General features: G+C 39.6%; 1 protein-coding gene across 5 annotated transcripts in view; it reads right to left on the bottom strand.

Annotated features, from left to right (window-relative positions):
• The window catches only part of GALNT3 (polypeptide N-acetylgalactosaminyltransferase 3), a 98,276-nt gene that overhangs the window by 35,282 nt on the left and 48,584 nt on the right, over positions 1-14,410 (bottom strand). For 3 of the 5 annotated variants that reach the window (XM_058715072.1, XM_058715073.1, XM_058715071.1), the window contains exon 1: positions 8,457-8,690. The exons of 1 other annotated variant lie outside the window; for it this stretch is intronic. The gene's annotated coding sequence lies outside the window, so the exon portion shown is untranslated. Of the gene's footprint in view, positions 1-7,286; positions 7,308-8,456; positions 8,691-14,410 lie in introns of those variants that run through there. One more of the 5 variants, XM_058715075.1, reaches the window with a different exon arrangement.

The following is a 14,410-nucleotide window of genomic DNA, read 5'->3' as shown; positions in this document are numbered from 1 at the left end:
TAACAGGGCAAGGGGCTATGAATGCTAAAAGACTAATGACAGAGGGTAAAGGATATAAGAAGGAGACTGAGGTAATAAGAGCAACAAGTCTTAACCAGTTCAAAAAGATGGGTCATATCTGAAAGCTCAAATAAAACAACGAAAACAATAATTTGCATTAGAAGCCCTCTCTGTACTATGAATTGCCCCTCACAAGGGTCCACTCTGCCATGAGGTATTTACTACCAGGTATTTACTATTCTTCTGCCCTTTACCCTATCCATCTGACTCAGAACTATCAAACTTGCATGGTCTCACACTACTCGCCTCCAACAAATTATCAATCAGGTATGAGGATAACTTCTAGAAATTTATCCCACAGATATGCTAATATGCAAGTAGAATGATAACCTGTAAGTCTGCACATTAAAGCATCATTTTAACATCAAGACACTAAAACAACCGATAACTCTACCAATAGGGAAATAAATTACAATAAATAAATTATGATACAGTCATATGATGGAATATTATGCCAGATTAAAAACAAAGAAGCTACTTTATATGCTGATATGAGGTTATCTCCACGATAAGTTAAGTGAAAAATGAGATTCATTTGCATTTTTATGTATGCAATTTATATATATAACATATACTTTATTATATATACATATACACACACACATAGGCACACACATGTATATATTATACATATATAATATATATATATGTAAAAGGAGCATTGTTTGCTCATAGGAAAACCAGGTATTAGAGGGCAACAGTTAAAAGAAGACTTATCATGTATACGTCCTTAGTTTTTTTAAATTTTGGACCATGTGGATAGAGTAACTACTAAAAAAATAAGCAGGGAAAAAATTGAGAGTAGAATAAAAATTTTCAGGCAGGTAACATCTCAAATTTATTAATTCCATTCATCATTTCTCAAGAAGCTACTGGGGGATGTGTTCCATCTACATGAGAAAGTAAACAACAAAATCATCATATCTAAAAAATAGGGACTCCTTCAAAAATGTCAGCAAAGAAAAATCCCGAACAACTGCCATGAAACAGGCTTAGAACGCAATAGGCCAAATTGGAACAAGAGAACAGAGAGCTCCAGAAGAGACCAATAAATCTGATAGGTTTGATTATGTGGAGGAATCATACTGAGAAGATATTGGAATATATAGAAACAGAAATTAATACTCAAAAAACCAAGCTATTTTTTTTTTCTTAAATGAATTATTAACTCTATGGTTCAAAAATTTTTACTCAAAAAAATTTACTCAAATTTTGCTTGGCTCAGCAGTAAACAATATGTACATAATAATCATAAGTAAATACCAAAATGCAAACAAAAAAATGTGAGAATTATATTCAGAGATGGAGGGAGAGCAAGAGGCATGTGTGCGCAAGAGCTAAATATTTATCTACTTTAATGGGAAGTCAGTTGATAATGTCAAACATTGATAAATTAAGGAATAGTAGTATAAGCACATTATTGCAAAAGGCAAATAGGAAGCAACACCTAAAAGAGGTTAAAGCATTCCTAGACGCAGTAGCACTGGGGGAAATGAGAGTTGACTGGATTTTTGTTGCTATCGCTGCTGTAAGCCTTTTAATAATTCTTTTTAGTTTTATTTACATTTAAGTAGGATAGAAGCACAGGACTTGGAATCAGACAGCTTGGATTGGAATATTGGCTCCGACATTTTACTGCCTCGTAGACAGAGGCAAATTACTTACTCTGTTTTCCTGTCTCTAAAATAGGGAGAAAAATACCATGCACCTCATTGAGTGGCTTTGAAGATTAAATGTTTAATTCATGAAATTGTTTAAAATATGCCTGGCACATAAGTGCTTAATAGTAAAATAGTAAAGAAGGGGTAATACTTATTAAGACAACAAATATTATCTTCTGTTACTTGATAAAAATGTAAAGGCATTAATAACTGAAATCTAATTTGAAATATATGAGCCACATATTAAAGTCTGCTCCCTTTGTCAGGAAACTTTAACTTTTTTAAAGTTAATACTCCCAGGTACTAAGTGGGAATTTGTTCCTTGAGGCTACAGTCTTCAACTTAAATCCATAGGCGGAAGCAGGAGGTCAGGGGGAGGCGAAGACTGGTGAAAAATTCTAGTTAGTCCTGGAAAAGGGGAGCTCAAACTGGAATCTGAAGGATGAGTTTTTAGCTAGATGGGCCAAAAGAGGAGGGAAGAGAGTTCCAGGCAGGGATGATGACACTTGCAAAGACCAGAGGCAGGAGGAGCGCATGGTCATAAAAAGGGCCAGTAGAGCCGCACCAGAGTAACATGACACAGGTGTGTGCAGTAAGCAGAATCTCAATCGTGCCAGGCCTTTAGGCTGAGTGGAGGAGTTCGTCTAATCCTAAGGCAACGAAGGGCTTTGAGCAGTTTTGAATGTTTTGAAAAGATCCCTCTGGGAACTAACCAGAAGGAATTCAGGTAATCAATAGGAGGCCATTTGTAAAAATCCAGGCAAGAGATGTTGATAGTGACAAGAGTGGAGAAAAGTAGATGGATTCGAAAAATATTTATTTAAGAGGTAAAACTGACAGAATGACTTTTTTTTTTTTTTTTTTTTTTGGTCTAGTCTGATTAAATTACATTATTTAAGTAAAAGTTGCCCCTCCGGTAATTCCTCACCAATAGCAATATACTCAGTTGTACAACATTTATAAAGTAACACTATAAGACATTTCAATCACAAAGTTAACTTTTCACTTGTAAATGGTAAAACCCAGATCTTGGAACAAAACCAAAAGCCACAATAATATGGAATTCAAAGGAAGAACATGGAAATAAAGCAATCTAAATTAAATAGACTAATTAAGTACAGTGAAACAAGTTTCCTAAATCCTCAATTTCTGTGGTCGCTGCCCAATAGGAAAGCAAATATACTGCCTGCCCAATGCCTCTCCCCTCCCTGTGCCACTTTTACTCCAATATTTTTACTCCACAATAGACTTAGAGGAAAGAAAAATATTACATGCTTTGCAAATATCTAAATGGGTGTGTATGTGTACACAGGCACAAAAGCAGACTATATTAAATCACATATGTAAAGTGCATGATAGGAGTATGCCTAAGACATCACTCCTAGCCCAGATGTATGTAAAGCGGGGGGGGGGGGGGGGGATACAGTTTCCTAAGTGAGGTGAGGCCTCAATTGAGTCTTAAGAGCTAGACAGAGGTATAGAGGTAACATCAATGGGGGGTTAAAAAAAAAAAGCACATAAGAAAAAGCATTGAAATCTGTTGTTGGAACATAAAATTTGATTTATGGAGTAGAAATCCATAGGTAAGCACGGGTCAGATTTGTGAGACCATTTTAAGGACCATGGGTTCTATCCTGAGTTATGTGAAGTTATTAATAGGTTTAAGCAGAGGAGAGAGACATCCAGGTTTACATTTTTACAGATCATTAGTGGAGGGGTTCTGCTGAGGATGGATTTGAGCATAACACCATCTGCTGAGATATTAGGTAGCAGGTAGCTATGGTACCCCATTTAAGAGTTGATGAGACCCTGAACTGGAGCAGAAGTAGAAGAATTTGTGGGGGAGGGGCAGAGGAAGAAGGGCAAAAAACATTAACAGATTCAGTGATATGATAGTTGTGGAGGTTAAGAAAAGAGAGTAAAAAAATGACCTCTGGATTTCTGACATGACACCTGGATAGTGGAACAGATCCATAACCCATTCTCCAAAATACCTGGAGCCAAATATGTTTTAAAATTCAGAACATTTTGGATGTTAGAAAGGAGGTATGGTTTACACACCCAATATAACAGTGTACCCCCAGCAGGGCCTGGAACAGTACCATGTAATTAAACACATTCCACCAAGTGGAATAGATGATAAAGAGCTTCCTGACAGTAAATTTAGGTTTTGTAGCAAATTGAGTTCAAGTGTTGCTGACAAAAAAGTTATCAAAAACGTTTTGGTTTTCGGGGTGTTTTTTTTTTGTTTTTGTTTGGTTTGGGTTGGCTTTGGAATTGTGGATAAGAAATGATAGATGTACTAACACCTGTAAATAAAACATAGGAAGTAAAACAGGCTGTTTTTGTTTTTGATGGAATGAAGGTTCTGGTTTACTCAGGTATGATCTCAGATAATTATGATATCTTAAAGATGTCTAGGAAGCAATGGGATAAATGAACAAACCAGTTGGGACAGTTTGAAACTAAAACAATTACAAGGAAAATGTACACTCAGGGAAATATTCTCTATTTGGTGCCAAAACTATGAACCCAACTCAGAGAATGACTCAAGGAGACTTCATCTGTCAATAGACACTAATGACCTAGAATTGAGAGTCCTATTTGTCTTTGCTTTACCACATAAGTTAATGCATTTTGGTCTCTTGCCATTGTTGGCATTGATTTGAATTCAATGTTGCTATTAACAGTACATTAATTTTGTTAAAATTACTCAAATTATATAAAAGAATTATTCTGGTATTAACTAGATGCATAATTAGGTGATTGGAAATATGTCCTTCTCAATCAGATTTTCTAACCATAAAAGATCTGTCATAACAAATGCACTTCTACACTTTACGAACCAAAAAACTGACTATGTTCTGAAGACGATTTGGGGGTTGATCATTTCCAAAATATTAAATATACTAATTTTCTTTTAGAGAAAAATTCCTTCTACCAGGAATTAAAATTAATTTTTTCTTTTTTTTTTTTTTTAATTTTTTTTTCAACATTTTTTATTTATTTTTGGGACAGAGAGAGACAGAGCATGAATGGGGGAGGGGCAGAGAGAGAGGGAGACACAGAATCGGAAACAGGCTCCAGGCTCCGAGCCATCAGCCCAGAGCCTGACGCGGGGCTGGAACTCACGGACCGCGAGATCGTGACCTGGCTGAAGTCGGACGCTTAACCGACTGCGCCACCCAGGCGCCCCAAAATTATTTTTTTCTATGGAAGGCTTAATCATCCCATGAGAGTTTCCAAGCCTACATCCCTACAGATCCTTAGAGACCTAATCTAATCTCTCAATCTCCCAATCTAGTCTTTTTAGGGCATAGGGGTCTGATTCCTAGAATTTGTCTCCTGTTTCACAGTAAAAGAAAAATATATACAAAATCTTAACAGACTACAAACCAATAATAAACTGGCTTATGTTTACTCTAATAGTTTTTTAAGCCTCTGTCTAGCACTATTAACATAGCCATAAAATTTAGAATTTGGAATAGAGGTGGGCAGAATTATTATGTTGGTTTTGTTTTTTTTTTAACGTTTATTTATTTTTGAGAGACAGAGAGAGCCAGAGCCTGAGCGGGGGAGGGGCAGAGAGAGAGAGAGAGAGACAGACAGACAGACAGACAGAATCCAAAACAGGCTCCAGGCTCTGAGCTGTCAGCACAGACCCTAACGCGGGGCCTGAACCCACAAACTGTGAAATCATGACCTGAGCCAAAGTCAGAGGCTTTGAGCCACCCAGGCACCCCAAATTATTTTTCACTTTCAAACTTTCACTTGATAATTGCTACCATCAAAAATTCTTCAAAAAAACCCTTCCAGTTTTCCCTGTCCCTAAACATACTGCATACACTATGCTGAGGATCCATTTAAAATGCAATAATGTACAGTGAGGTTTCATGCAGTTCCTTATGTTTGAGAAATTTAGTCTAGCACCAGATCCTAGAGTCTAAAGCCCTTCAATAAAAGTTTAATGAGGAATGATGGTATAATTCTACATTTTTAAAATATACAGTTTGTTTTTCTTTCTTTCAAGTATGTGTGTGTATATGACATAGTATGCTGATAGAAAAATCAGCCTTAAAAGTACAAATTCAATAGGATACTGCTATTTGCATTATACGTTCTAGCCCAACCGTGGTCCTAAAAGTCAACCAGTGTGTTGAGCTCAGTATTTTAAAAATAAGATAATAGAGAAAATCCACGTTATGAGCCTAAACATTGTTTTGTGAGCCTTGTTTCATATATATACACAGAGAGTATACTGCATTGAGGCATAGAATTCATTTCTTATTGAGGATTGCAATCCAAAAAGAAGTTTTAAAAATACTAATGTTGAAGAAGTATGCTTGCCAGCCAAAACTCTAGAGTGTTGCCAATGGAGGGATGGCCCTGGGTTACTGCCTTATAAAATATATTTTAAGCCAATACAATAAAAGATCAGAAGACTAAATTGTGTTGTCCATGTTGACTCAAAAAATTAACTGTGGCTCTGAAAAACCAAGAAAGGATTAAAAATCTCAATCCACATGGCATCTTCAATACACATGTGAGAAGAAGAGTGGCATCCTCACTCACTCTCCCTGGAGTCCGGCATCCTCTGGACAAGTAGAAATTAGGGTAAATCAGAGCTGGACAAAGAACAATAAAGTATTCTGTACTTACAAAGGCCTTACAAATTATACAAAAGACAAAAAGATAAACATCTTATGATAAGTGAGAGTAAGGGTGGTGAAAAGTAAAGATAATATGACTCTTGAGTCAAGTCTTTGGAATAATAATAATGCCACTAACTTGCTGGGTGAAGTGAAATTAGAATCTCTCCCTCAGCCTTGGTTTATCACGAACTGGATGGATTGACTATCCAAACTGAGAAGAGGATCCTGAGATTGGTAGGGGTAGAGGAGATTCCTGATTTAAGGCCTCATTACCTTAATCTAGGGAAGTATATTTTTTTTCTATTTTACAGATAATTTAACTGAGGCACACTGTTACTCTAATGCAAACATGTCACATTTCTCCCTTAAGAGTAAAGGTAGTCTAGAAACATCTGGCTCAATAATCAATGAGGTTTAAATTAATACTCTAAACTCAGGGAACAACACCTACACCTAATTTTTAACGAATATTTAGCATAGGTATTTCCCTGTATGGAGATGAGATTAAGAGGGCAGGCCAGGCTCTTTTGACATAAGCAGAAGGCACTGGTTGAAAATATCATTAATAATCACGTCCTGTTTGTGTGGTTGCCATGTATCTTTAATTGCACCTCTATGAGTTGTTAAGGCATTTTGTTAAGTGTGCAGTTTGAAATACATTTTTAAACCTCAGTGAAGATAGAAGTAAAATGCAGGCAATGGAATTGCCATTTATTATGAGAAACTTCTATGTAAAAATACTAGTTAAAGCGATATAAAAAGAAAGATGCTTGGTACAAATAAACTGTTCAGAATGTTTAGTGCATATGCTAGACTTCAGATATTAAAAGTAAAAGTTAAGTTTAAAGAATTCTAATTGTAGGGTATGACTTTAACCTCATGTGTTTTAACCACAGACTCAGAGAAAACGTACACAGTAAATGAAGCAACACATTCTCCCACAAGCAGAAATTCTCAAATGAAACCGCAGCAACTTTCTTATTTTTCCACAACAGTATTTGAACGCAAGTGTCTTCATTATATGTATTATACCTTTTATAACAAGTTACGTTGGCTTCATAACATTTTCTAAAAAATCAGAAAGGCTGTTAACCTATGGGGTTCTAAAAACAGAAATAGTTATTTGAAGAGTTTGAAGTGAAGTGTTTTTGATGAGTTTTGAGGGAGAAGGAAGCAAAAGGCTATAAGGTAAGCACCAGTTTCACCCTCAATTCTTAAGCTTTAGAAAAGCCTAATTAGGCAGGGAAAGGAATTTGGGCCTGGCACGCCCAGGTTCAGACGTGGCAGGATCCAGAAACAAAGTTTTTCTGAACCATTGAGTCATATGCCACAGGCAAACCAGAGCCGCGATATGCAGGTCGTTAAGTCAACAGGTCCTTTAACGAGATGGTGTGCGGTTGGTGAGTGGCAGTTGGATTTCTTCCTGCCACGAAGAAAATAACTCTACTCGATCAAACCGGAAAGTGGGCGCAGCTCTGGCTTAGGGAGTGCACCCGGAAAAGTGCAGAGAGAGAGAAACAGAGACAGAGGGATGTCCGCGTCCCGACCACAGAGCGCTTTCCAAACCACTCGGAAACCATTTAAATGGCTCGGGCGGCCGCGGTTTCCAGCCTAGGACTGTCTGGGGTCCGGCTGGGAAAGTTGCCTGGCAAAGCCATGCCCTTTCCCGTCGCGGGTTTGCTCCCCCCACCCGGCACGGGGGCGAGAGGAGACCAGCAACCTGTTAGCCCGCGTGCAAACGCGGCCACCTCGCGCCTGGCCCGGCCCCTCCGACCCCGCACTCCGGGAGACTCTCCCAGGGTCAAGCTGCGGGCCACCGGGACTCGGGCCCCGGTCCGGATCCTCTGGAGCCTCCCTACAGAGACTGTCAGGGGCGACAGGGCTACCCCCGGAAAGCCACCTGCCCCGGCCTCGGGCGCCCCTTTCGGCCTCTCCGGAGGGGCAACTGAAACACCGCTCTCGAGACCACCCCCAACCGGCCACCGGGACCGTACCCCTCTCCCCACCACGTGAACCTCGGCGTCCGTCTGCCCAGGGTCTCCCGGCCCCCGCCCCCGGCCCCAGCGCCGGCCCGCCCGCTTACCTGGCGGGTGGGCACAGCAGGGCGGCGGGAAGCAGCGGCCGGGCGGGCGCTGGACGTGGGCCGGGCGCCAGGTGCAGGTGGCGGCGGCGGCGGCGGCGCCTCCGGTTGCTGTCGCTACTGTTGCCGCTCAGTCCAGCTCCTCCTCCGCCGCCGCCGCCTCCTGCCTTCCCGCTGGGCCTCCTGCGTTGCCAGGAGAGGCCGAACCGAGGCTCCGCTTCCTCCTGGAGTCTCCCAGGTGAGCTCCAGCCTGCGACGTCGGCAGGGGCGAGGCCCCCGTCCCGCGCCTGCGCGCCAGCCTCCTGCCCCGCCCAAGCCCTACCTGAGCGCTCCAGGTGAGGACCGAGCACCGCGCGCGCAGGGTGGGAGCGCCGTCCTGGCGGAACGCTGCCGCCGCGCGGCTTCCCTCTCCGCAGACGGCGAGGCTGGTTCTCCTAGAGGGGCGCGTGCCTCCGCCCGTCTACATTTAAGGAGTCCCGCGCCGACCTGGTGCCAGTGGGCACCTTGTAACCAGAACACGGTCTGGGTCCTTGGGGAACCAGAGGGTCTAGATTGCCCTCACACACGTCTTCCCTTCTCTAAGGTTCGCCAAAATGAAGGGGTGCACCGCCCGGAGACCGGGGGGTGGGGGGGCCAGTGCCCCCCGAGAGCCACCTCATGACGGCTGCAACTGTTGTCTCGTATGGTTTCCTCGAGCAAGGTTCAGCAGCTTCTGTCACCAGTTAGGTTCGTGAGCTATTGGGTGAGCTTCCTTCCCATGTACTAGTCTTGATTTCATCACTTGACTCACTTCAGCGCAGCTAGTGGTTTCCGTTTCTGTAAGCGCGCGCTCTGGTAGCGGCGCCTCCCGTCCAAAGGAGGAGCCTCCCTCTTCCAAAGAAGAGCCTCTGGTATTTGGCAGAGCCTTGGTAACTTGGGGCGCACCACCCCTTCCTGGGCTGCTATAGAAAGGCAAACCGATTCCCAGATGGGAGAGCGAGCAGCGACAGTACAGAGAAACCTGCTGTCCTTGTTTGCAAAGACACGGGTTTCCTGGAGAGGTTTTGCTTCTGGAGGTTTGCTTGAAAGCTCATCTACTGGGAGGGTGATGATGCAGACTTTAGGGAGATAGGGGATTTTGCCGTTGTTTTTAAAGACATCATTTTTTTTTAGACAGTGTTTTTTTTTCCTTTTATGATATTTACAACTTTGTTTCAGCCTGCCTTCTGCTGTTATGACAAACATTGACACACCCAAAACCAGGACTTAAAAATGACCCCTAGGGGCACCTGGGTGGCTCAGTCGGTTAGGCCTCAGACTTCGGCTCAGGTCATGAACTCACAGTTTGTGGGTTCGAGCCCCACGTCGGGCTCTGTGCTGACAGCTCAGAGCCTGGAGCCTGCTTCAGATGCTGTGTCTCCCTCTCTCTGCCTCTCCCCTGTTTGCACTCTGCCTCTCTCTCTCTCTCAAGGAAAAATTAAAAAAAACAAAAAACAAAAAACAAAAAAACAAAAAACAACTTTAAAAAATGACCTCTATACCTTCTTATAAACTCATCCAGTATTTGGCTCTATCTTCAATGTACATAGGAATAGAAATAGAAATAGCCGAAAATGTTTTAGTGGCATGCTTAATTACATGGTGGCAGGTTTTTGTGTAGTTTAGTTCTGGCCTTCCTCCTGTATTTTGACACATACACTTATGGTTTCTATTTATTGGTATATTAGTGTTACATATGACCTAAAATTAAAATTTAGAAATACTGGTTAGTATAGTATCAGTAGGTGTAACTTTAGAACATGGCTAGTCTGACACTGGGCTTAGCATCCATGGTACTATTTTATACCACAGCTATGAATCTGATTTAACACTTTAGTTTTTTGTCTTGTATATTGTAGTTATTTTGCAAGCATCAAGGAACATTTCTGTGTTTGTGATATTTTAATATCAGTACCTGCAAGCAGTTTTTAAGCTTTCCCTCTCTCCCCGACAAAACATTCAGGAACTGCTTATGTGTATTACCATATTAACTTGATAATATTTGTCTTTAGATCCAGAGCTGAAAATACTACATACCCAAATCCGCCCTACCTCCCCCCCCCCTTTTTTTGAGGTTCTGCCATTTTCTTTGTTGTTTGCTTCTAGATGGAGATTAAAGTCTCAGTCTTTGGGAAATTTGGGAGAAATCCTAAATGTATAACCACGGAGTCTGTATCTCTTGTCTTGCACCACCCATCTCTGAATGAGGGAGGAGCCAAAGACTATGAGAGTTTCATGTCCCACCAGGCAAAGAGCAACAATTTTCGCCAACAAGAGCAGAACGGAGCAAATGGATATAGAAAGCAGTTTGGAATCCAAGGACTGAGATTCATTGACAGCAAGACTAGTACAGCCAAATAATAACTGTAAAGAGAAGCTAGAGCAGATCTACAAAAAGAGAGAGCAAGCAAATAGGACCAAAATACTGCACGAGGGGTAAAAAAAGAACAGAACAAATATAAAAATCAGGAGTTACTAAAAATTGACTGCCAGCTTTACAATGGAGACAGATAATTTAAACAAGGAAAGCAGTGTTGTTTGGGTCTGGCATATCTACTAGCATTGCACATAGTATTTCATTTCATTCCGAAAGCAAAGTCTTAAAACTAATAAAAGTTTTTTACTTAACAATAAAATTCAAATGCTGCAGGCCCAGAAAAAAAAAAAGCATGATGCTGCAACGTTTAATGCCCTAAATCCAGTGAGATGAAGGGTTTTTGAAAGTATCATCCCATTTAAAGATTATGAAATAAAGAATTTGTTTTATAAAGGAGAAATTAGTATTTCTTTATGAAATAAAACCCAGGAAACTTATGTAGACATGCTTCTCAGAAACAAGGTTGTTGTAATTCTACATGTTTGGCATGTAATGGCAGCTAAAATAGAAAATTAAGATGATTCATACAGGAAAGAGAAACATTTCTCTCTCTCTCCACACATACGTGCACACACACACACACACACACACACACACGGAGAATTAGCTGTAAAATTCTTATGTATATAGATTTAAAATAATACTGTTTAATAATTTTTGTCAACATTTAAATTAATGCCAAGACTGGTATGTAACACTTAGTAGGTACTCAATAAATATTTGTTAAGTTAATAAATTGATCCATTAAATACATGAAAAACCCATTATGCCTAATGTCTTACACAGAGTACAAGTCCAAAGAATGGTTTAGCCAAACAGTATGGAGAAATAATCTAGGGCAAGTAAGAATGATAGACTAAGAATTTGAGGGACAGGATCTAGTAACAATAGCTATCAGTTATCATTTATCATCCTTTCAAAAGGCACTACACAAAGCAACTTATAAAGTACAAGTTACTTTACTTCTGGGCTTAAATTTTCTCTTTCTCAAAATGGTACAAGGTGATCACCAAGTGCCTTTACACACTGATGCATGTAAATTCCATGATAATTGTCATGCAAAAAAAATCCTCTGGATATAGGAATAACAATTAATGGAAAACAAAGGTGAAAGAATGGGAATCACTTAACTGAGAAATTTTAATTCATAAAATTAGTTATAATATACAGTGTAACTAGTAAAAGTATTAAGATTCACTAAGTCCAACTTTAAATGTTTTTAGTTTGTTAATTGTTTAATTGTTGGTTACCCTGGGCTTAGCAACTTGAGCTTGAAACATATTGCCTGCCTGATTTAGCCTTTAAAAACAATTTTGCCTTATGTGGAAACTGGAGTCTCCAGTCAGGATCTCAAAGTCAAATTGAGAGTTTTGGCTCAAAGACTAAACAGATTGAAATAATTTCTACTAAAAGAATTGAAAGGCTATTGATTTAAAAGGAGAATAGTGTTGGTATCATAGTGAAGAGCCACAAATATGTGGGGTTTTTTTTAATAACTGTTCAGCATAATTCTGCATTGAGTTTAAAATAAGAGTTAAAACAGTAAAAACATGAAGAGATTATTTTTAGTACAAACTTTTTGAGACAGTATCTTGTATGAAGATGACCTATGAGGGTCCCCCCGCCTCAAGAATAGCAACAGAACAACCATCTGGGACTTTCAAAGAGGTACACATTTCTGTGAGTGTGCTTATTGACTTAAATTGCAACAGAACTATGTCTTGTTAATCTTGTATCCTTAATGCTTGGCACATAGTAGGTGCTCAATAAATATTTGATGAAATGGATTGGGTAGAGTGCAGAGTTTCAAGCTTTTAAGCATTAGCATAAGAGCAAAAAGAAATACCATGCTGAGTCAGGCTAATATTCAATCTAGCTAGCTCAAATTCTGACAGTGGCATCAAAGGATTTTTTCTGGGAAAAGATAGTGATAGTCCTGCATGATGTTGACCTTAGATATGTACTCCAGGTGTCCCTGACTCACTCTTTCCTAATTGATCTTTTTCTGTAAAATGACTTTTTAAATTATAAATCAATTCATATTTATTTTAGAAAAATGAGAAAATACAGATAAACTAAAAGGAGCCAGTTGGAAACATCCCCAAATTCCTCCCATGTAGATGAATCAGTGCTAACTGCCAGACCCTTTTTTTTTTCTTCTGTTTATCTCTCCAGATACTTTTGAAAAACTAGGGAGAGTGGAATGGAAGATATAGGGGGAGACAGAAACATGTTTTTAAAATAAAAACTAGGTCATATTGGGATCTTGTTTGGTAGACAGTTTTCTACTTATCTTTCCATGTCAATAAATTCATTTTTTACAACATGGTTTCTTTTTGTATGAATGTATTTATTCAGTCACTTACTGGATGATGAAGATTGTTTTCTAATTTTGCTATTGCAAACCATGCTGTGATGATCACATTCTTTAGTGTTCTCTCTCTTCATCTGTTGAAACATTTACAATGATATTCTTCTGGCTCTATTAAACTACTTTGTATCAGCCATCCAAGATCCTAAACAATGATGATAGCAGAAGAATCATATCACAAAGACAAATCATAGGAGATATATTAATGATTTAATATTTGCTATTTGTAAAAATATTAATCCTTGTTACCAAAACTTTATGTAAAGCATGCTTATTTTGATTAAAATCTTGACACTTTAGAAATAGGGAAGTAGAATATGCCCTTACTATGGAAAAGTCAGATCTCTTACCTTCTCCTGATGATACCACATTCTCCTGATCATACCACATTCAGATTCCCACTTCTGAAAATCTGTGTGTCTCACTTCACTTCTCCAAATCCCATCCAGCCCAGCTGAAGGCCCTAGCCTCCCATGGAACCTCCTAAATCAGCCCAGATAACCTTGATATTTCTTAATTCCAGTGCACTGTCATAAAATAAACTTCCCTCCTCCCTTGGTCCTTGCCCCCCTCCTTACTCCAATATTGTGAAGAGAGAACTATGGAGAGACACTACCTGCACATGATATCATTTGTTGCCCAAATAAGTTATGATAAACTGTTAAATAACTTATATCATAGAAGCTAGGGATGTTCTTGTAGCATAATAGGCCTAAAGCATTAGACCAGAAGAAATAGCATCATTGTAATTACAGAGAAATGTTGATTTTTCATGCATATTAGAAGGGGAATTTTGAAGGAAATTATGTTTTTTCAGTGTCTTTGATTTTTAATTTATTAACAGAAAAGTAATTTGCTACCCGAGATAGGATCTCATCAACATACCTCCTTCTCTACATCTAGCCACAAAATCAGAATGTACCTGTTCTCCATTCCCAACAGTTTCAGCAGACTCTAAGACCACATCACACTTCGTGCCTCTGCAAAGTTTTAGGGACAGGGGTTCCTGATATGTAACGACATTTGGGGTTGACACAAAAAAATCACTGCTAGAAAAAAAAATCACTGCTAGGGAAGGAAGTTTGTTTATTTCAATTGGAGCAGTTGGTGAATAAAAGAGAAAAGGGGAATGGGAATGGAGATATCATAGAAAGAGGTTAAAGGGCTTAGAAATGACAGAGAAGGAGAAGA

Source organism: Neofelis nebulosa, chromosome 2, assembly GCF_028018385.1.
Source record: "Neofelis nebulosa isolate mNeoNeb1 chromosome 2, mNeoNeb1.pri, whole genome shotgun sequence".
NCBI lineage: Eukaryota > Metazoa > Chordata > Mammalia > Carnivora > Felidae > Neofelis > Neofelis nebulosa.
This window is presented reverse-complemented; position numbering and strand designations above follow the sequence as displayed.